This window comes from Argiope bruennichi, chromosome 1, assembly GCF_947563725.1.
Source record: "Argiope bruennichi chromosome 1, qqArgBrue1.1, whole genome shotgun sequence".
NCBI lineage: Eukaryota > Metazoa > Arthropoda > Arachnida > Araneae > Araneidae > Argiope > Argiope bruennichi.
The window spans coordinates 144,607,381-144,632,398 of NC_079151.1; the positions used below are offsets into that span (position 1 = coordinate 144,607,381).

The window sequence follows — 25,018 nt, forward strand, 5'->3', positions numbered from 1 at the left end:
AAATCAAACAATTATTTTTTTAATACTAAAATTATTTTCATTACAAATCCGCATTTGATATTTTTTTGTTAATGCATTTGTAAATCATCTTTGATACGATTTATAAACAATGTTATTAAATTGATTTGATTTAAACTTTACTTTAGTGTGTTTGCCTACATATATTTGCATATATACTTTTGTATTTGTATATTTTATTTGATCATGCTTATTCAATTGTTTTATATCTTTTACTGTATGTTTCTGTTACTATGTGAGCATTTTTGTTTCATTTTGCTTTTGTTTGTGTATCTACTTGTTTTCCCCTATTTTTCTTTCTTCTATTTTTGCATTTGTACCTGCGACCTTATATTTGAAATTTACTTTACTGTCGATTGCGTACTGACTTACATCTGTAAGCCTTGTGGTATACTTGTTGGCACACAAGGAGTTTAAACGTAGAAAACAAACAAAAAAAATATACCAAAACTTTCTTACATACAAGTAAATTAACTGAATCACATCCGTTTCAAAGACACCACAGCAATGAATTCTAACACAGATAAATAAAGCGAAATAACGCTGAATAAATAGTAGATTTTGCAGTAAAGTAAATATCTAAAACATGAGACATTCATAATTTTCAGAGTTCTTAAAAAGTGGCTTTAAACCTTTTAGTGATAGGCCCAAACTTTAGCACAATAGCAAATTGCATGGAAGGGGATATAATTACATTTTTCATTTATATTTTTATAGATGCATTTGCATTCTTTTATAAAAGTTGCTTATTTCCTTTTCAAATCGCATAAATATAAATTGGAGCCACACAGTTATACAAACATCTTTACTACAATTTCGTAATGAAAGACTTAGAAAGATTCTTTTGTAGTTTTGTCTGTATATATATATATTTTTTATTTTATGAAAGAAAAAACAAAATTTCAGAAGCTATTTTCTTCGGAATTGACATTGTTTTGCTCTCAGAATTTTTGAATGAAACACTTTTATCGCACCATTTAAAATGCATTAAAACTCGATTCATGAGGAACTAGTTTCTTTGTACTCCAAATTCTGAATATAAATGTGATTCTTGAAAAAGATATAAAATAGTTTTTCAGACTAATATGTTTTGCATATTATTGTTAGAAAGCGCCTTTAGTATTTGTTTATTATGTAAAATAGAAAGGTATAGAAATATATATTTATATCTGTGGAAACATGAAAAGTTTTCGAACAATGCATGTAAATTCTATATTCTTCTTTAATAAAAAAATGTTGATCAACAAAACTCAGTAGGATAAAATATTACTTTTTGAGAAATATTAAAAACAAAAAAGCGAACAGCACTATAGGAATAAAGTTTTTGCTATATGCAGAATTTTCTCTCTTCATTCAAAATTTTTCCCATTATTATCCGTTCATCATTTCATATTTTGAGTACAGATTATCTCAAATCCAAATAATTACATTTGGGTTTCAGTTATTAATTTAAATTATAATTTATTAAAGAAAAATATGGATATAACTAAATCAAATCGATAAAATTTAAATTTCATATTTTTTCAGAAATGATACCATGTTTTTAAATTCGTTTGTATAATAAATTTATTCAATTTATTTATATATCAGTGAATTAAAAAATTATTGATAAATAAATATTTTGTTATTTTGAAGAACATTTTGTTTTCTACGGACAAAACTTTTGAAATATCATTTACTCATCAATATTCTTTCATCAAGTACAAACGATCTATCAAGTGAGTTAGACATATTTTTCGCTTTTGAAATCAGTTTCGATTGCATGGAAAGAAATCATAGATTAATCAAGTTTCAGCTTCAGTCGGCCCTAGTCAAACACTGGAAAGCACTTTTCAGATAGCAGCATATAAAATCGTAATTCATTCCCCTTTATTTTGCTTATTTTCATTGGTATATTTGAAATTGTATATTTTCGTTATTATTTAATCCGTTATAGAAACGTGCGTGTAGTCGTTATGCAAAAGAGATAGAAGAAGGCTTGTACAGTCTTTTGATGATCTCTTCATCATCCATTCTTGCTAAGTATTGTTATTGCCAGAAAAGTACCATAAAGTGAGGAGTAAAAACAATAGTTCGAGAAATTGTTGATTTTTCTGCCTGAGATTGTTCAATCTACTGTGAGGTTTCTAAAAATAACTTAATAGCGAAGTAAGAAATATAATTTCAAACAAAAATGACAAATATAATGATTTTTTTAAGTAGAACCAAAACACCGTTGGAAAAAAAGATAACAATTGCCTTTGTTGAAGAAAATATATGCAACAGAAGTCATGCAATTTTTTTTGCAACTTGCTTATTTATTAATAGAAAAAAGAGGAAAAAAAGGAAAAAAAAATGGTTTTTCATTTTTTCATCACCTCTGTAATAAGTTGCAAATTGTCGACTAATCCAGTGAACAAAATTAAGCATGGTTAGCAACTTTTCTTTCATAGCATGATGATTGAAAGATGTGCTTTAGATAAATATTTGCATAAGATAGTTTTTATGCGTTGGACAAACTTACCTTTTTAAAATAAATATTCTGATCTAAATTTATGATTAACGCATTTAAATTTTAAAAAAACCTGAAAATGTTAAATACATACATAATATATATTATATAATTAATTATTTCTTATTGAAACTAAAACCAAAAAAGGAACAGAAAAACCACCATAGCATTTTGCGAGCGCAAATGCAGCTACTACTAAAACACAGATGAATTGAGACAATAGTAATAAAAACCAAGTTAATAGGAAAATAAAGAAATAAAACCAATTAAAAAAAGAATCCGGCCTGAAGACTATCTCAAGGGTAACCCTCAGACAGGGATTCAAAAGAAAGGACTTTTTTCTGTGAAGGAATGCAAACTAAACAGTCTATTATCGATTCCTCGTAACCCGAAAATGCTCTGAAATTTAACAGAAAAGAAAAACACAAAACAATAAATTAGAAGAATACGTCCACTAATAAGCAAAAATACAATAACAAAAAATAACATAAAATAACCATATAATAACACTCAAACCAGTTATGGAAACAAAAAGGAAAGTACATTCCAGCAACAAGCAAAAAAAAAAAAAATCTTTCCCGTTGTGTTTCCCGTGCTTTACACTTTCAAGCTAACGCATTCAAGGTAAAAATAATTGGAGGGTCTCAGCGCTATCTATTGAGTTATCTAATATGCAACGGAAGATCTTTTTTTTTAATTAAAAATTAATATTGCATTAGTTACTGGGAAATTCATTATTAGTTAAATTTTTAATGAGATTATTTGTAACTTCAATATAGGAAATTTTGTTATTACAAACTCTTTTAATCCTGTTAAATTGTAAGAAAATTAGATTTTTGAAAATTTTAAAGTTTAGATTAGAATGATAAATACAAAGTTTCACTATTTTAAATTTGAATTAATCCATTTTTTCGTTTATACCAACTATTGTTTTATCATTAGCTATTTCGATTTTTAAATCCAGAAAGGCATCTTCAAGTTGATTTTCATTTGTTTCAGTTAAAATTAAATCTTTTGGATAGCAATTAGTCACAATATTGGTATTATCTAAGTTTATCAAATGTAGGTCATCAATATACCCCCACCCATTTATTAAATTATATTAAATTATTTTTTCTCATAGTAATGTAGGAAAATATTAGCTAAAGCCCTTGTGAAAGCTGTTCCCATTGGAACATCCTTTACTTCTTTATAAAAATTAATTCTATTAAAAGCATAATTTTCAGTAATATTAAAATTACATAATTCTAGCCAGTTATTTTTAGGAATAACATCTTCATTTAAATATTCGTCATATATAAAAGTACATACATTTATTAATTTGTCATAAGGTAGATTGGTGTGTAAATTTTCGAAATCAAAAGTATTAATTTTATTAATGTTGTTATATTTAAGAAAATCCAGTACTTCTTTGTTATTAGAAATTATGAAGTTGTCTTCACCTTTGATTTTGTCCAGGATAATTTTTAAGTATTTAAAGAGATGTTTTCCCGTATAGTAATTATAACTGCCAGTGCTACAAGTCATGAATCTTTTTTTCTTTAGTTTTATTTTTTTTCCTATTAACTTGGTTTTTATTACTATATATATATATATATATATATATATATATATATATATATATATCTCATTTCAATAGAAATAAATCCATGGTAGTTATCGTGTTCACTAGCTAACAGAAGAAAGAATGCTAGAAATATTTTCTACTGATATTCAGGGGATGTAATTACAATAAAAAATAATGACAAAAATACCCGAAATATAATGTACCACAAACTTAACTAACATAAACGGAAAAGCACCGAGTAATAACGTCTATATACACACATATTTTAACGTAGGAGAGAAAAAAAAGTCTTTTATTGTGCTCTGTGCTCACCGCATTCACTTGCCGATAGTATATCCCATTTATAACATATTCAAAATTGCTCGAATGGCAGATAATTCTGAATTTCTGAAGTTCAGGCCTACAGGCGAAAACTGTTAGAGAAGAATAAAATTTATTCGAATTTCCCTTACGATTCGCGTATCTCCCTGTTCCAGCACATGTTTTGCTGAAGGGGAGATCACAAAATGCACCCTAAGAACAAATAGAAGCGTCGGGATGCGCTCTCAGCCATCTGTTCCTCTAAACGTCGAGATCTTCATGGGCCATTCGGTACGCGAAAATAAACCACAGACTATAGATCTTGGCCTCGGTTTTCTTTAGAAGACATTGCAAATGTTCATCGATCTCCAAGGACTATTCGTTTTGAAAGATGTTCTTGTACTCAAGGGGAACAGGTTGAAAAACAACCTGATAGCACCCAAGAGGTTGACATTTATATTCTCTTAAAGCGCTTTGTTCTTTGGGGAAATCAATCGTTCCCTATCCCCTCTTTCTTCGTAGTCCTTACAGGATTTTTTTTTTCGGTGCGCTAAAAGGCTTTTCCCTTGTTTGTTACAGCGTTTCACAAGTCTTTGCGTCGGCCATTAAAAAGTGGGGAAGAAACGAATAACAAGTGGGTGGTGGGGGTAGCAAAAGGTCCTTTTCTTGCGCTGGCTCAAAGATCAAAGCGATTTACAAGAAGCTCAACGGCAGGTAGCATTTCAAAAATATTGATCGAAAAGGATTTTCATTTTTATCGTATCTAAAAGTGGCTGAAGAAAAATAGATATATATTTAATTTAAAAAAAAAATTACTATGTATGTTTAGAATGATCAAAAGATTCTGACTTTTTTATTAATTGAATTGAAATATACCAGATATTTCTAATATATAAACATTCAGTGTATATATAAACATTCAGTGTAATATATAAACATTCAGTGATAATAAATTGATCATAAAGTAAAACTAGTCATGCATTGCAGAAAGTAGTTCATTGATAAATGGTAGACTAATTACTTCTAGACTAATTAGTTCTAGAAAATAGAAATAAAATGCTTTTAAAGTTTTAAATCTAAACCACATAGACAGCTGTTTGGTGAATCACTGATTTTTCAAATGCAATTTTAATCATATTGGCAAAATTCCGAAAATGTTTAATGCATGCTTTTTTTTAAAGATAAGACATAATACAGAAGGATACAATGATTTGAAATTTTAAGCAAAATGCTTTTTCAAAGGTGCATTTACTTTTTATGACTTCTATTAGATTCCACTCTAATGCTTTTAAATGAATTAAAATCTTAGTTATTTATTATTAATAATCAATTAAAAGCTTTCCCGAAATCACCATGATGAAATGTTTATTTTGAATTAATTAAAAACTTTAAATAAAAAATAATAAATTCAGATTATAATAAAAATTTTGTATGTATATATAATCATATAAGAGCTATTTGGAAAAGAGATATTAAATTCCATTTAACTATACATATTTCCCCTTATTTGTCCAAAATTCCAATACTTATCATATTCCAAAAAATCTGTATTAATGCTATCCTATTTTTTAAATGAGTATATTTGTGATGTTTAATAATTTTTTTTCTCTTTCCTAGGAAAATATTTTTAGACTTTAATATTTTTTCTTAGCATTAATTTCCTTACGTGGCAAGATTGTATTGTGATTATTTTTTAAAATATTATCGGCAACGATATGTAAAAAATACATGATTCGTTTCAATATACGGAATAAATAGTTATTTTTATGAGTATGCATTCAGCCTTATGTTAATCGTTTTAATTTGTATAAATTTCCACACATATCTAATTAATTGGTAAAGCATACTAAATATATGGACACAAAATTTGAGAAAGAGCCAAAGCAATATAAATAAATACAATTAATACAATTTTTTTCTATCACCATGAAACCAAATTATGCCTTCTCTATTAAAGTTGCGTTAATATAACATGTTGTAATTCTTTTTATATTTAATTAATTAGTCAATTTAATGTTTACTTTTAGACTGGCATATTTATCTAAGTAAACAAATTTTAAAAAATAAACATGATGAAACGGCAGATAACAATCAGTTCATTCGCCTTAATGAAAACAAATGAATGTTTTACTATTACTATATTATTGCATTATGCTAAATAAATTGTTAGTAAGTAATCAAAAAGTAATTTGATAATTATTATCTCTAAGCAGTAATGAAATATTAATTACACAACAGATATCTTCCCCTGTCTGCTCAATAATAAGAAATTCTACTAATCATGGTGTTTACCCAAAATATTCCTTTAAGTAACAATTCATCAGGTTCATATAGCAGGTTAGTTAGCAAATTAATCAGTATTTTTTTCAGTTAGTTAGCAAATTAATATTTACCAAATTACAGAGAGATATTAATTTACTGGATTGCAGAGCTAACAACTTTACTAATTTAAATTTTTGTTGTATTGTAAAATCCCAGTTGTATTGTAAATTAGATGAAATATGATTGAATTTTTCAGTTTATCATATTACTTGAAGCTTCCTTGAAGATTTTGAAATGCACCTAATATTGATCCATTATCAGGTTCTCGAGGTATTATCAAAAAATTATTTCGAAAAACTCCCAGTATATTAAATGTTGACATATTAAACATAACTGAGTTAAACCGGGCCTCTAACAAACATTGCTCCGACTTCAGTAGCATAGCTCTTCTTTAGAATCTCGCCTCTTATATGACAAATAATTTACTTCTTTGCTTTGTATGAATTTTTAAGCATCTGTCTTGTTATATTTTTTATTTTCTAAGTGAAGAAAAATAATATGCATAGTTCAAATCATATATTAAAATTACTACAACCACAGCAATAACGTCGTAGCTTCATTTCTATAAATCCAATTTGAATTTATGTGTGTGTATAATTATATTTCATCCTTTGCATCTTCCGAACAGTGGAAATGATTCTGAATTATAATCATAGCGTATATTTCTCATTGGCCAGCTAAAAAAAGGTAGAAATTAAGCAATTCAATATGGTCGTTTAAAATATTATACGACTAAATGAAAAAAAAAATCCAATACATTCGGCTAGAATTGGGAAATCTGTAAAAATAATACTTCTAAAATAAATGGAGTGATCGATCTTAAAACTGATTGCGTGTTTCAACTCATTGGATTAAAAATTTGGTAAGTTAAAATTTTCTTTAATAAATCCCTTAAGATGACATTTATACCTAATAAATATAATGATGTTTTTTTTTTTTTTTTTCCAAAACACCTGTCTTGATATCGGTGAAACTTAATATATCTATTTCTTAGAACTCAACAAATATATTGCAGTAGTCAATTATAAATTAGGTGGTGTCTGTTATTTTTGTAATCATTGACTGAAGAATCTTTAAAGACATTTAAGAAATAGGCTAGTGAATATGAAATTTTAATGTACAGAGTTTCTGAAAATAAATATTAATAATAAGGATTAAGGGTTATTAATAATAAAAATTCTTGCTGTAATTCTTTTGAAAAAACTTTGTTATCTGAATTCACAATCAAATAACATTAAGTGCATTTTAGAAAACTCAATTACTAATTTAAAATATAATAAAATTTAAAAAATATTAAAAGAGTATATTATATCATAAGTAAACAGACATATTTATGTATTTAAGCAATGTTATATAAATATATAAAATTCCAGGACTCTGTTATATTAAAAAGAAAATTCAAGATATATCATAAAAATTCAATTTTACAAACAGAAAACAGAAAAAAAAATTAAACGTTTAAATGATTTTTATCCTTCTATTTTATGTTGAAAATTTTGAAGCATTATGTGAGATATTTTAAAAGAGACTCTGAAAATTTTGATATGAATTTTACTTTTTTTAAAGCATGGAACTACTTTTATTCTTTCAAAGAAAACCTTGCACATTTCAATTTCATTACTTAAACGACACAAGACAAAAGCAACGTACAGCCACGTTAAGTCTCATTTCTCAGCATGCAAAACAAAAATAAACTTCCATTCTCACACACAACATTAAAATTCAAGCCGTAAACTTTAAAAATTGTTGGAAAAAATGTTCTAAACTCCACTCGTGACACGCTGTTTGAATTATATTTCTCAGTTCTTTCCAAGAAGATTTGTTTAAACGCAGCTCACGCAAATGCTTTGCTTGGGAAGCGTTAGTACCATATAGTTATAATATGAAAATATTTGTATATAAAATAATAGGGTGAAAATCACTTAAACAGTTAAAGTCTTTATATTGATTTGTTTCCTGTGTGCAAAATTAAATTTTATAATCCATTTTCCGCTTTCTTCCTAATATAACAAAGTTCTGAAATTTTGTGTACATAATATTGCTTAAATATAATGAATATATTTTTATTTGTGTATGTGTCAGTCAACTCTTTAATGTTTTAAGAATATAACTGTCATTTTATCAATAAATTTCATTAAGTTTTATTCCATACTCATAGTATCATTTGATAGGGAATTCAGATGAAAAAACTACTTCAAAAGAATTATGATAAGAATTCTTATTATTAATAATCCATCTGTAGCCATGTTTCTCTTCAGGAACAATGTGTATTAGAATTTTATATTTATTAGCTCATTATATATTTTAAAAGATTCTTCAATGAATTATCCTCTGCTTACCAGTAACTTAAGTTTTTAATTTATTTTTTTTAATTGCTTCCTTAATTTAATTACAGAATTTTAGAATATTTTATTTTTATTTTTGTAACAATTTAAATCGAAGTCTGTAATACTTTTCATTTGCAAAGCTTGACAGATTTTAAAAAAATATTTTTAAATGACTGAATAAAAATATTATGTAAAGAAAGTTTCATGTTCTAAATGGAAATGATATATCTAAAACATTTGGATTAAAATACATTTAATAAAACAAATCTTTATATCTTATTACCTACAACCTAAATAAAGAGGTCTTTCTTAAAAATGCAGTAAGGAATTCATGATTTTCGTATGTAATCATGAAATTCTTATTTAAACTTATTTATTAGTATGCTGTTCAAGAAAATATTTGCATAATTTTATGAAATCTAAAAATTGTGTATTTTTTTATATTATTACAAAAAAACCCTATAAAAATATATTCTGGCGTAAAATCACTTAGCATAATTAATTATTAAATTATTTTAATCAGACCTTTGTAATAATTGTCTTAATTTGTTGGTTTAATATTGTATTAAATTAAAAGAATCATCATTGAATTAATTTAATTAAATGCCATAACAGTTTTATTTATTGTTTAATTCTCATTTCAAAATTTTTCATTTTAAAAACAAAAATATTCGAAGAGCAAGTACATAAAATCGAAAAATCTCTTATAAAAAAAATCATGCAACATTTGTTTTCGTAAAAAATCATTTATTTCTTAAGTTACTTTCTTCACCGTCCTAAAATAACCTACTTAAACTTGTTTTTGTGCTTTCCTCTATGCTTTTGAGAGATTTTTCAATAGAGTTCTACGAGTGAGAAAAAAATTGTTCTAAAAATAGATTGGACGAAATGTTGTTCCCAAAACGTTTTCCAACAAAAAGAATGAACTTATTTAAATTATATTTAGTTAGAATGCTGTCAATTTTTTATGAAAAAATAAGGACAAGCTTCCATTAAATTTCAAGGAGAACAACAATCTATCTGAAACATAATCAAAAAACACTTTGGAAGAAAACATTTTTAGAGATAATATTTCAATGTGCAGAAGTTGTGTAACTGGAAATCCCCTTCTCTACCGATGTTATAACTGCTATATTTTATCTATTAAAATCTAAAGGCAACTTCTAAAATTTCCCAAAAGGTGAAAATAATAATCTTAGTTTCATAAACTGCCCGATTCTTAATTTTTGCTATTTGTACTGTAGATTTATCAGCTAAATATTTTTAGATACGAAAGTCAGGAAACAAATTTTATATTTATTCTTCATAAGTATTAAAAACTGTGTAACTATTTAATTAAGATATGACTAAATGTGTATCACATAAAAAAATAACGCTCCATTTAAAACATAATAAAGAAATGGTTTCATGAATGTAAATCTATTTTTTTCAGTAATGAATTTTTTTTCAGTTTTCTGAATTATTATTAATTTGTTAAAGAGTTTGTAAATTGATCATTTATTTATTGATTGATTATTTAATGAATAATACATTCTGTTGAAATACGCATTGTGCAATCATTTTCTATCACATTTTTTAGATATTTCAAATATTATAAGAACGTTTTGTATGTGTTAATTTATGAGACATTTGATTATTATATTATTACATATCTCAAATATTTTTTCGAATTTTGTAAACGAAATTACATTAGTGGAGAAAATTAAATTTTGTAAAATAAGCAAGTTTTAAAATTTGATGGCTCAAAACAACAATTTTATAAAGAAAAATACCATAAAAGTATATATCATTTTAAAGACACTTTAATCAAAAATTTAATTAATTGTTTTTATAAAGATATATGTAATGAAAAACAGATATAATGTAGAAAAAGGTATAGAAATAATGATATAAGCATAATTTTCACTTATGGCGGTTAATGCCCATTTGGATAGACTTTAGCATCAATTACGTATTGCAACGTAGTTCTATGAAGTTACCCAAAGCTGTTTTTATGTGATATCATGATTCGATTATCGATTCAATTAACTGAATTTTATTGCTGGATTGCTTCTGTCTGACATATTATTGATCTTTTATTAGAGATTTATAATTGGATTAAGGTCTAGGCTATTCCCAAATGATTCCAAAAGTAAAATATGTTTGTCCTGAAATCATTTTTTACACACAGAAGCCACATGACATGGAGTTAAATCCAGTTCAAATACAATTTTTTCATCGTCTGGAAAATGATCACGTACAGAAGGCAATAGTTTTGGAAAGAGAATTTCATGAATGTATAATTTGATCTTTTGTATTGCTATTTTCTTGCCAAGCATTTCCATATCATCTTACTAGTTGGATGTTTAACTGTAGATGAAAAGCAATCAGGGTGAAAACCGTGTTAAACTTTTCACTTAACGAATTGTATGCCATCTGTATGAAAGAGTGAGATTTGGGAATATAGATCCACATATCACATAACCTCATTATTTTGCTGACCAATAAGAGTGGAGATTTGTCCAGTGGGATCTATTCAACCTTACTTTCATATTTAAAAATTGTTTTTAGTTGAATTCAGGCATTTCAATCAGACTCATATAATCTATATTGATTTGTCCTCGCACTCAACTTTCCATTGCATTGCGCCATTTCATTTTATACTCTCATCTATATGATTTTTTTTCTGTCACGTATAAAGAGTCATAATTATTCTATCATTACTTGGTGTTGCATATATTCCTTTATCTTTACCAATTTGGTTTTGAAATGACAGAGCTTCCTTAGACTCTATGAAAATTTCGAAATGCCACTTTTAGTTAGATTTCCATCCATGTTCTTAATTTCATAATAAATAGCGTCTTGTTTATACAATAATATAAATTTACATATCTTTTGAGTGACAGTCAAACACTTTGTAATCATTTCATTCGTCTTTTACATTTTGTTTGACTCAAAAAGTGACACAACACACACAAATGTGATCAATTTGATAGCAATTACATAAAATACGGAAGACCGGCTTTCTTTCAGCCCCGGGACCGGCATCAGTTCCTGAATTCTATTAAAACCAAGAAACTGCTTTATTGGTTCTACAAACCATCAAGAACATTCGCTACATTCAAATAAAAAACTATCTTTTTAAGATGCCCCTATTTCTTCTATTATTTCGTTATAAATTAAGAAAAATAATTTTAAAAAAAATTACATTCATGATTAATTTACATTTAAAATGATATGTAGCTAAATAATATCGATATAACTACTATTACTGTTATGAGCCATAAAATCTCCAAAATGCACTTCTAACATATTTTAACAGTCACTATTGTATGTATAGAAATTCGGTCACTGTTGTTTGTATAGAATGCACACACCAGTTGAAATGACTTCAGTACTAGTCTTAAATATATATTTCGATTCATCTATAAATATAAGAATTTGTACAATTGAAGCAAAAGTTAGAAAAAATTCACTATGGAATTGTTTACGATGAAATAAAGAGGATATAATAGAGATAAAAAAAATCAATTGAATATTTTAATGCAATAGATAATTAATTAATGGTAAATGAAATCCCATGAAGAATTTCTAAATAATAAAGAGGATTAAAATCTTATTAATAGATAAGAAAATAAATGCATAAAAAGAATTAAGAAGTCAACCTAATGAAAAAAAAGGGGAATTAGGAAGATTAATTGCCGGGAATTTCATTTTATGATAAAACCGTAAAGGTTGGATTAGAAATTAATTACTTTTATTTTTTACAACATTTTAAAACAAAGAAAAGTTATTTTTTTAAATGCTTCTAATCTATACTCAGGTTTAAAAAAAACTCACTATTCTTGATAATATATACGATATTGGTATTACAAATCATGCCACGTAAATACCAACCCGACAACAGGCCTGAACGGTACCATGCTGCAACCAGTCATTTTAATTATTTTAGAGGATTCTTAATTAAATGGGGAGGTTTCCTAGAAATAAATGGTTCTGTTATCTCCAGTGAATGGAAATAAATTGTCGGTAATATTTCTTATCTTACGTGAGAAATATATTTATGTGAAGAAAACATGTATAAGTAAAAGCAAGTGTTCAAAAAATGTTTGCTATTTATAATAACATTCGTACGAACAATTAATAACATGGAGCAAAATTTCGTAATTCACATTAATTAATGCAACTTAAAACCTTTATTAGCTCATCAGAAATTTTATATCTCAAGTTTACTAACTCAATACTTTTTTTTCTTTTTTTTTAAATGTGTAATATTTGGAAATTTAATATGAATTTAGAAGAAATATATATGACAAGATTGCACAGTCGATAAAGGAATCATGCCAGACATTTTAACAAAGTAGAACTTAAATTAAGATTCCTTTACGAAATTTGAGTGAAAAGGGGAGATTTTTTATTTAAATTTAAAATACATTATGATAATCATCAATTAAAGGACAATTATGAAGAAAAAAATGTCAAATAGGAAATTCGTTTCATTTGTCTTTGTCACTGCAAAGTTCTTTTCGTATTTCTCTCGGCGTCATTAATTCATATTGTTAAAAATGTTCTCTTGTAAAATTCATTTTTTTTTTTCATTTTATCACATATCGTTTAAAAAGTCATTTGGATCATTATTTTTTGAAATATCGAATCTTATTCTTGGGAAAAAAATTCCTTTTTCGTTGCTTTGATTCACCGACACATCGGTTGAAAAAAATAGGTTCGATTTTGTCCAGAAAAAAATATTCCAGATAGGTGATGATTTCGTTTTCTGTCTTAAAGGTCACCTTTGTACCAACCTGTTATTGGGAGTATTTATCTCTCCATTTGGATCACTGGTCTTGATATGTTTCGCAGAAAACTACTGAAAGAATCATTGGCGATTTCACGGATTGATGGTTATCGCTTTTCATTGTTTTTGTTTCCACTTTCGACGAGATTGGTGGCGATGGATTTCTTCTTTTGGAACTTTTTTGTGATTATTTTTTCGATTCTAGATGGAAATGTCATTTTTAACTTTGGAAACATTTAGATCTGTTTCCAAGGAAAATCTGCTGTACAAACATACTACTACAAGCCAATGTCCCTTGAAACTTTGGAGAAGGTCCAATAAGATTAGGAGAGAAATTTCGATTTCATTTTAATAGTACTTACCTTGCCTCATTTTCACGGAATACCTGAAATATGGACCTTGTTTATCACTCTCCACATATGGGGAGTTTAGATTTGTTTTATTTAGTCTAACAATTGAATATAGATTTCTTTTTACTATGTTCGGTTCCGGATTCAAGAGCTGCATCTACAGATGATCTTCAGGATGGCTGTAACCATTTCATACTTGTATGCCTGAGAATTTGGCGAGGATCTAAATGGTCTTGTAGAAAATTTTCTTATTATCTCAGAAGAATTCAGACTTTTACAATTACAGATATTCTGTAGATTGGATGAAGAGTGTCTCTCGATTGTATGACTTATAAATTTGAATGTGAGCTGCTCATTCTTAGGTCATTCTCATCATCTAATCACAAACTAAAGTTAGAATGTCATTCCAAAAATATCAATCATTTCATTACAAACCGAAACTTATTATAATTGGATTTAAACACTGTTAGAAAATTTAACTTTAATGTCATATCAAGTCATTGATAATTTGAAATCTGTAATCCCTTGATCTTGTTTCAAATATTAATACAAAAATATTTTTCCCTAAATTTTGATTTTATATTTATGAACACAAATTTAATGCTAATTGTTGTTCGATTATGAATAGTAAAATTGATCAATTTAGACGTCAAAATATTCAAAACAGTAACATGATTAAGCAACAGCATGATTAAGTTTTCCAAGTTTATATTAAAAATCTTTCAAAAAATGTATAGTTATTTACAAAATACAATACGAAATATACTATCATTGTAATTTGTATTGTCATTGCACTAATGATCTTGAATTAATTCTTTGAATCATTTGCAAAATGTTCAAATTAAAATCATAGATTAATCTGGCAAAAAATAAAAGTAAAAACTTCTATTTTCATTTATTTAAGATGTGTCTTCCTTCAAGTACTATTCCTTTGTAAGAAAAAAAAAATATTTTTTTTTCATTGAGATTTTTCAGAATTGATAGATAAGGCTGGAAATATATGAATTTTTATTTTAGCTGCTGATTTATTTTAGCTGAAATTTTATTTTATTTTGGTGTATAGTAATCATGCAATTTCACAGACTTCATTTACAATTAATCGGAATTTATTTTACAATACAAAAAAAACATAAAAATATTCTGTCAGTATTCAAAATTATTACTATGTTTTTATTTTTGTAACGGGTAATTTTATTCTTCGAATGCGTGATGTTTCAAAGTATGATTATACTGAATCAGTACAAAATCAATCTAACAACCGCATTAAAAAACGAAGATTCCCACCAGTATTAATTTAATAATTCTAGAACTTCAAACTAAATTCCTATTCATGAAAATTGATGAAAATTTCTCGCAAATAATCTCATTCCGAGATGTTAAGGGAAGGAAAAGAAAACGTCTCTATTCTTACTTTAACTCATCTTGATTTATAACTGTGATAAAATCATAAGAGATTCATCGATGTACTTGCTCAAACTTCAACTGCAACGAGTCGGGATTTATTTTACAATACAAAAAGGAGGACGTTACAATATTCACTGGAAATTGTTGCCTCTCTATTTTTTTATGGAAGGCAATTCTTTCGGTTGAGCAGCATCCTATATGGCATTTCCAGATATACTATCTTAAGAATTTATTGACGGAATCCAAAGCTGAAATTTCTATGAACTCTGGGGAATGGCATAGAATAAAGTTTGACGATACCTTAGAGATTTCGATCGCATGGTTGAATCGATATTTTTTCATCAGTTTCTGATAAACAAACAGAGCGAGAGTTTTTTTGGAGATCCGTGTTTTTTGTCATGCTTAAAACTGTATATTTATTTCTTATTTATGTACCTTATTTGTCTTCTTTTATGTGCATAAACATGTTTACTCACGGATTTTTTTCAAATTTCTCAGTCATTAAAAAGACTTTTTATGGCTGTTTAACTTCACGCCCATAAATGAATAAAACAAAAATAAATTTTAGCAATATGAATTCAAAATTATTAATTTACTCCCTTGCCTTTTAGAATTGATTAAAATGCCGACTGACACAAAAAAAATTCAAAGCTGTTTGCTTATTATACTAATGAAGGTAATATTAAGCGTTTACCATTTAAAAATATAATAACTAATTAAACAGCAAATGGATTTTTTTGAAAGTGCTCTTGAGACAACTTTATTACTTGAGAAGTACATTTACTTGTTCATTACTTGTACATTTATTTGTTTTTTCCTTCAATTCATTTACTTGTACATTTATTTGTTTTTTTCCTTCAATTATTTTTTTGCCCCTTCAAAAAACCTGTTGAATTTGTCTTATTTTTATAATATTGATAGGAAAAATTTATCCCCTAATATCTGCTTTTATGATATAGGTTTATTTTAGAATAAGCAATTAATTGAATTTGTTATAGTTTAAATTGAACAAATGAACAGATCTTAAATTTTGCATCTAACACTTTCTCATAGAATTCATCAGATACTAATATTAATTTGATACTAAATTTTCATATTTTTGGCATTTCATATTTAATCTGGTAATGAATGGATGTTTGTAAAAATGAAGAAATAAAATAACTTTACCAATATTGTATGAATTTCCGATCTAATGAAGTACCAATATTGTATGAGCTAAAATTTTTCCTATAAATATGTTTGAAAAAAAAAAAGAATTTAACACTATGGAAGAGTATTTTTTGAAATTTTCATTAGATTTTTATTAATTACAATTTCAAAGGAATTCTGTAGTTATTTCTCAATTTCTTCCGAAAAGTTTAGTACTCAGATATAATTTAATACTAGTTTAAAATTAAAAAAAAATACTTTAATGATAAAACTTTAGTTGTCGCTCTTTTATAATGTTAACTTTGTCATTTTTTTTAAAAAAATATTTATTTGCAAGAGAATTACACTTACGTCATTGTAATAAAATCCAAATTACTTTCATCATTTTTTACCAATTATTTTTTTTCTTTAATTGCTAAAAAGCAAGGAGTGAAATTTCTGTCAATATTTTCATATTAGTTGGCAATACCAAAAAGAATTTATGCTGTCTGATTTTTTTATTATTTTTTAATGTTTTATATAAACAAAACCTTCTAAAACTTTAAATATGCTACAAAATGAACCCAAATATGAAGGATTATCGTGGACGTTATTTTTTTGTAGCTTTTATTAATCCTTATAAAATACTGTAGGAAGTGTTCATATTCTGCACGCAAATTGCATCGTACAAGTTAAATTTTAAATTCATCACGGGGAATAAAAAAGAAAATTATAGGATAACATAAAATTAGATGTAAAATAATGCAGATAGTTGCATTTTGCATTATATAGGTTGATTTCACTGTATAAGTGCTCTTGAAGCAACGTTTTTATATGAGAAATACATTTCTGTTTTATTTATTTTTCCCTTCAATCATTTTTGTCCTTTCAAATACCCGTTGCATTTGTCATATTTTTATCATATTGAAATTTAAAAAAAAAAATAGATTCAAATTCCTGCTTTTGTGATATATATATTTTTTTTAGAAAAAACAATTAATTGAATCTGCTATAGATTAAATTAAATAAGTGTAAAGATACAAACAGCATTACAGATGTATTTCAATTAAAATAACATTAATTCAATTTGAAATTTACAAATGACACATAGATATACTGTTGAATGATTAAGAATGGTCAAATTATACATAAGAGATATAATTAAAAGGAACCAACGACTAATATTTAAAATAAATTAGCTGGTCAAAAAGGTGGTTAGTATCTCTCTCATTCTGTCTGTTTTTCCTTTATATGTATTTATCTTATATGATTAATCGGTAATTTTTAATAATGACGGCGATTAGCGTTGATAATAACCTATTAATCACATTAACCCTTAACTGGGGAGGTGGGCCTACGAGACCTCATTTCATTTACATTCAAATTAAATTTTCTAATGAATGTATTAGTATGAAATACTTCCAATATATTTTGCAGATATTTTTCTTGATATATAAATATGTTTTAGAAATTTTTCAAGATATATTATCACTGAAAAAAGTAAATGCGTTGGAACATACATTTTCTTCTCAAATTACATCGGTTGAAAAAGTGCACGTGTATTGAAGGTCACAAAACAGAAAGCTACAGGGTCAATCCATTCAATTGAACTAAAAATAGAATAGGGGTGACCGAAAATCCATCGGTAGCGGTCTCACAGACCGCACATCCCCAGTTAAGGGTTAACAACAATAGAAATACGAGAATGAATTTGTTTGGATATTGAAATCATTAAACAGTGAAAACATCATATAAAGTCAAAGGAAATTATTCAGTTAATACAATTCCAGATGATTGACGATACCAACAAGAATGATCAATCTCAACTTAAAAAGTAGGATAGACAAGTTAAAGATACGAACGCTTCAGAAAAATATCTGAAAAGTAGACATTTGTCTCATTTTTATTGAAATCTTTTTTGTCTTCTTAAAAGTAGTAACCAGTATTCTTGGACGCTGAAATAAGACAGGCATCATACTAGGTTACATGAGGTAAATTTTCGCTTCCAGCTTCTACCTCTAAGCTAAATTAAGTGAAAAATTGTTGATATGTAATCAAAGAAGACATTTCGTTGTAAATAACTATTCATATTATTTTAGTTATCTCAGCATTAATATAAATTTTAATACATTTCCAACGTTAGTATACTTATTTGTAATATTTTTACTGCTTTGGTCTTTCATTAAAATGAGAATTCCACATCCCATTTCCATTTATGTAAAGTTTCCACATATAATTAAATTATAGAATAAGCAATATTTATGATAAATTTCAATGCATATGCTTCTGCATATCATTTTATATGCATTGCATTTGTAATTGAATGTTTAACTATATATATATATCGCATTAATTCTTAATGTGAAAATTTAAAAATATATTTATGTATTTCTTGATTTCTAGAGGAAACACAATGTTTGCATTTTATAATCCAGAATTATAATTATTAGATGTGATTATTCTTGAAATAAAAATTACTTACTCCTAACATGCAAACATTTTTAAATTTTTAATTAGTATTTTGAATAAATTCTTTCAAATAAAGAAATTTGACTTTATCTCTGAAAATATCTTGAATGCAAATTCTTTTATCTGGATGCTTTATCTTTTCCTTTACTGGGAAAATAAAATATTCAATCGTGGCGTCATCCAGAAGCGATTAAGTGTTTTAAAAATCCTTAAATATCATTAGAAATTTAATTAACTTACCTCACGTACGATTATTAAATCATTCTTGATTGAAGCAAGGAAACTTCTGAATCCCTGAAATAGAATTGAACTTATATAAAAATATTAAAATAAAAATAAGATTAAAAACTTATTTGTATTTCTAATTAATGTAGTGCTAGAGAATTTTAAAACTTTATTTGAAAGGCGATGATACCTTTTAACATTTTAACAAAATGATACAATTTCATTTAAAAACACCTTTCTGGGAATACATTTTTGAAGAAAAAGTTATCTAATGTTATATTAAAATACGCATTATTGCTTTTTACCACCAAATGAATTTGATAATGAATACATGATATCATTGAATAATTTTTTATTTATTTAACTTAGCCTTCTGAATATGAAATTATAACTACGTCAATAGAATGGGTATGGCGATTATTTATAAAATATTCATCATTGATATCCTCATCATCAATATTCATCATCATCAAGATATACTTCCCGTCATCCATATATTTGACAAACACAACAGAACCACTATTGCTACACCATTTAAGAAAGATGTAAAGAGAACAAGAGTTATCTAGACATTTTTCATTCATCAATTAGTGTACCCCTCCCCCCGGGAGAGGAAGATAATTAACCATGACTCTTCCATTTTAAATTATCATCTGTAAGAATCCGAATGACAGCTCTTACGATAGTAGCAAGCAGAAACTGAAGTTGAAGTCCAAAGGTCAACATCTGAAACAGCCCTGTATACCCATCTCTTATTACTTACCATCATTATAGAAAAAGGAATTTAATACTATATCTTTGTTATGTCTATTAAAAACCGTGAACATGCTACATTAAAAACATACAGTGGTGGCCAAAATTATGGACATTTCTGAAAATTTTTAAGTTTTCTAACTTTGCATGCTTATATAAAATGTTACGTTTCACAAAATGCAAACTCTTATAAGTCATTTTAAAGAGAATTTAAGGCTTATTTTTAAAAAAAGCAAAATTCAAATATTTACAATACAAAAAAAGTTGAGGAGCAATAATTATAGAGATACATTAGATGTTGATGACTGCAGTGAGTTATCAGTACTTAGTAAGGCAGCCTTTATTTTTTATTACAGCTTCACACTAATGTTTTATTGAGCTGACAAGAGGTTTAAGCTCTTCCTTCGTTATTGCATGATGTCAGGAAACAATTATAGACTCAATTAATTATCTTTTATTTGATGAACGCTTCATATGTACAAGAGTTTTCAAACGGTGCCATAATTTCTTAATAATTTTGAGGTCAGGATGGTTTTCTGACCATGTTAATAATTCAATGTTCTTTGCACTAAACCACGCTTTCGATATTTTTGCTGTGTGGCAAGCAGTTGAATCCTGCTGCAAAATAAATGATGTATTGTTGGGAAAGAGATATCTGACGGAAGGTGTAAGTTTTGGCTCTAGAATAGTGTCAATGTATTTTCTTGCATTTAATGTCCCATAGATAACATGAAGGAGACCATGGCATGCATGACCAAGTCATAACACTAATTGAGTTCTTCATAGTTGCCTGAATGCAGTCAGGATTTAGCTCTTTGCCTATTCTACGTCCTACATATTTTCGCCATCATTACCGAATAACAATATCTATGGTTCATCATTCCGTATTGAAATCACTAATCATCGGTCCAATTAATGCGTTCCTTTGCCTATTGTAATCTTTTTATACGCTGCTGTAATTTGAGATAAGGATTTTTTTGTTGACATAAATGCCAGCATCATTAAATTGATCTCTGATGGCCGTTGATGGCATTCTTCTATCTTAGAGACATAGTCATTTTATTCTTCTACCTTTTTCAACTATTTCTTGCTTTGTTTTTAATCGAAATTGTCTCCTGATATCGTAAACAAAGCTTTCGGACTTCATATATAGTCACTGATCCATCCACCTGTCTTGCAATTTCAGCATAGGAAATACCATTTTCTTGTAACATAATAATCTTAGTTCTCTTTCTAGGTGTCCAATATATTCTTTTATTTGATGTCATTGCTTCTTAACTAAATATTAGAATTATTTACAAAAATTCAAACTATATATTAAAAAGTTAAACAAAATTTCTAACGCAATTTGATTACATGAAAAACAGTCTTCCTTCTACAAAAAAAGTACAATAATGATTTGTTACAACTTTAAACGTGATGTAAGCGTCTGATAGCAGTTATTAACATTTGATTGGTTTCCGGAACAAGAACAGTGATTTGTCAGGAAAGTTAGAAATGACACTCAATTTCATCACTGTGTTTGTTATTCAGATTAAAGTAAGAATAACTTTTTTGTATTTCAAATATTTGAATTCTACTTTTTGTATTGAAATCAGCATTAAATTATCTTTAAAATGATACGTACGAGTTGGCATTTTGTGAAATGTAACATTTTCTATAAGCATACTAATTTCATAACGATTTTCAAAAGTGTGCACAATTTTGGCCACCACTCTAGATGCTAATGCGCTATTAGCAAACACAATGAATTTTGGCACCAGAAGTGTTCGAGATGCAATTTTTTTAAAAAGTATTTTTCATGTATTAGTACTGGTGTATGAAAAATGTTTCGAATTGCATATTATTATTATTGAGAATATGTTTCAAGAGGTAACTTCAGGATTATGTGTCATCTTCTTTCCATTTATTAAGCAGCTTAAAACTACCATGTATGGCACAAGGAATATGCTGCTCAGGAACTCAAGAAACAGAATGTGAAATTAAATTATCTAAATTGCCATCAGACTGTTAATGCCTTAAACATTTTTCTACAATTTCTTCGGAAATATGAAAAAGTATAAAAATGTTTAATGGCATGCACAGCGCATAAAATCTGTTTTCCTAAGTAAGATATTTCTTTGGATTTTTTTGTTGCACACAATGGATTAAATGGAATTAAATATATCAAATTACACGGCCTAACCAAGGTAACTTTCAGATATTTAGAGTGCAAATTTTAAATTATATTTATGAATACAAAATGTTATTGTTTTTATTGTTTTTGTGTTATCTTTAATAGCTAAATATGATGAAAAGGCGAAAAATATTATTACGCTCTGGATAGCATATGCCATTGCTAAGATCATGATACCGACGGAAGTAAATATAATAATACACTATTATTACACTATACACTAAGCAGTGTAATCTAGCAAGTTACACCTGAATCTGTATCACCTGAAATATGTTCCATATTTCATAGAATATTTATTGTGATATACTGTTTTTTTTATCATGTGAGAACGATGTTTTTTTGGTTAAGGGTTTTGAAACTCGAAATTGCGTAAGCAATGAATAAAGCATAAATGGCAATTTTCATCATCATCCTTTAATCGCATATAATTTTTTTCCTGATTTAACCAGTATTGCATTATTATTTTGCATGTTTCTTTAAAAGCAGATGCGTTTTTAAAAGGTTGACCTTCTTTTAAAAGTATCACTTTATTATTACGTATGTTTCTTTGACAGCAGATGCGTTTTTAAAAGGTTGACCATCTTTTACCAGTATTGCTTTATTATTGCGTATGCTTCTTTGACAACAGATGCGTTTTTTTTATTAATAACCTCGTTGTTCATCACCATTTTGAATGCAAAAAATAGCGCTATTGCAAAATTTTTGAGTTAGATAAATAAAACTCTCCCGAAACGCATTTTATCAACTGATACTTTTCGAAAACATTTTTATTTGTTTTTTGAAATATACATGCTCAGCATACATGAAATATACATTTACCAGCTTGTTGAAATATACTAAAACCTCAAAAATAACCAAATATACTTTTCTAATGAACGGCCCGGTTTGATTTACTTAATCAGATGTACAGAAATTTTCACTGCATATCAGTAGATTGTTGAAGCCTATCACACACACGCGTTTGAATCGATGACGTCTGTCTGGGCTTAAAACTTGCCTTCATCTCAAAATTTCATTGACCCTATGAGTATATAAATACATTTCTTGCGCTAATGAGGTGCGTGATTAACTCACTTCAGAAATCTATTTACGTTTGTTGGGATTAGCTCCCCTTCCTAAACACACATGGTAGCGCCTTCCCGTTGTCTTGAAAGTTATGCAGAAAAGATTTCTTGTTTGCTTGGCAGTCAAGAAAAGTAGACATTCGTGTGGTGTGGGAGCGATCAGTAGCTCTTGAGGAAATGTAGAGCAAATTTATTTTAGCAATTACGGGCAAATCCAATGAGTTTCTTGTGAATCAGTAGTTTATCAAGAAAATAAATTTTATTTTCTTTTAGAAATATTCTTAATCGTGATATGGAATTGCCTATCTAAAATTGTATAAAATAAGATGTGGCTCGATGTGAATAATTGGATGACTACTCAAGAAAAGGGTTTAATGATTTTTCCTGAGTAGAATCCTCAATTTTTTGCTAACAGGAGTGCAGGGCATGTGCTCACGAATACTTTTTTTGGAAAATATCCCCTATATTCGACAACCTTAATCTGTTGAAATGATTTAAACCAGAGAAATTCAATACAAATATCATTGGCAAATTTTATATTGATTACACAATTTTCTCACTATATATATTCACATTTGAGAAAGCAAAAATTGTGTGTTTTTATGAATATTTGTATTGAGGCTTCTTCAGAATCTGTATGCAAAGTACTAATCATTTATTCAATATGCATCATAAACAGAAAAAAGTGAATGTCAAATAGTTAAAAAAATTAATAATTTTCTTATATGTGTTCATTAAAAGTAAGGGTGATTAAAGTGTCCTTAAAGGTTTTTTCCTTTGAGTGTGTATAAGGGATATTTTAAGCATCTAAGAGTAAAAATAAAAGTAAAAAGAACTATTTTTAGATATATTTATTACCAATATATTTTAGGCATTCAGCGTTCCGAAACCGCTGCCAAGTTTTGATAAAATGTTGTGAAAGATAATTCCTGTTGAAAATGTCTTAGAAATCGAGGTGTATCACATTTTTATACATTTTCTACGAATTCGGCTTTCCAAGTCATAAAATCAAAAAGAAACAAGCATTGGCCCTTTTTCTGGAGAAGGGAATGAGAAAGTCACGGGTCATATACTTTTATGAATAAGGGCATGGTGCGAGGCTTGATATGAATTTGAGTGATACAATCTCTGATCTTTAGCACCCTTGCCCCTATCATCGATGGAGCAGACCGTGTTCCCCAACTGTGCAGCGTCGAAATGGGGTCGGCAATGAACCATATTAAAGTGAAATTTATGGGGGAAATCCCCAATAGTATAGGTCATATTTTCTGCCCAGATTTTGTAACCATGTCGGAAATAATTTGGTGGACAAGGGAAATACCTTTAATATGCAGTTTTGTCGGGTGATATATACTTCATACGATATGTTTCTCAAACTTTTTTTCGTATGCATACCTTTCATATATTCCTTAAGATATCTATTGATTTGAGTTTTCGTTTATAATTTATGAGAGAATGGACATTTGAAAAGATAAATTGTTTTAAAACATGCTGTTTGGTGAAAAACAAACGGTCTCTTGAAGAGAACATGTATTATACATCTTTCTACCTTTATCTGCTTACACTTAGAAACATCACAAGGAAGTAAGAGTATTTACATGTTGCTTAGAAGAAATGTTGATTTCTTTGGGGCAAGTTCAAATCAATTTG

General features: G+C 27.5%; 1 protein-coding gene across 4 annotated transcripts in view; it reads right to left on the bottom strand.

The window, feature by feature from the left end:
• Window positions 1–25,018, bottom strand: part of LOC129977072 (toll-like receptor 6) — a 201,326-nt gene that overhangs the window by 89,460 nt on the left and 86,848 nt on the right. For 3 of the 4 annotated variants that reach the window (XM_056090532.1, XM_056090531.1, XM_056090534.1), the window contains one exon: window positions 19,391–19,444. The exons of the other annotated variant lie outside the window; for it this stretch is intronic. The gene's annotated coding sequence lies outside the window, so the exon portion shown is untranslated. The remainder of the gene's footprint in view (window positions 1–19,390; window positions 19,445–25,018) is intronic. 4 annotated transcript variants of the gene reach the window in all.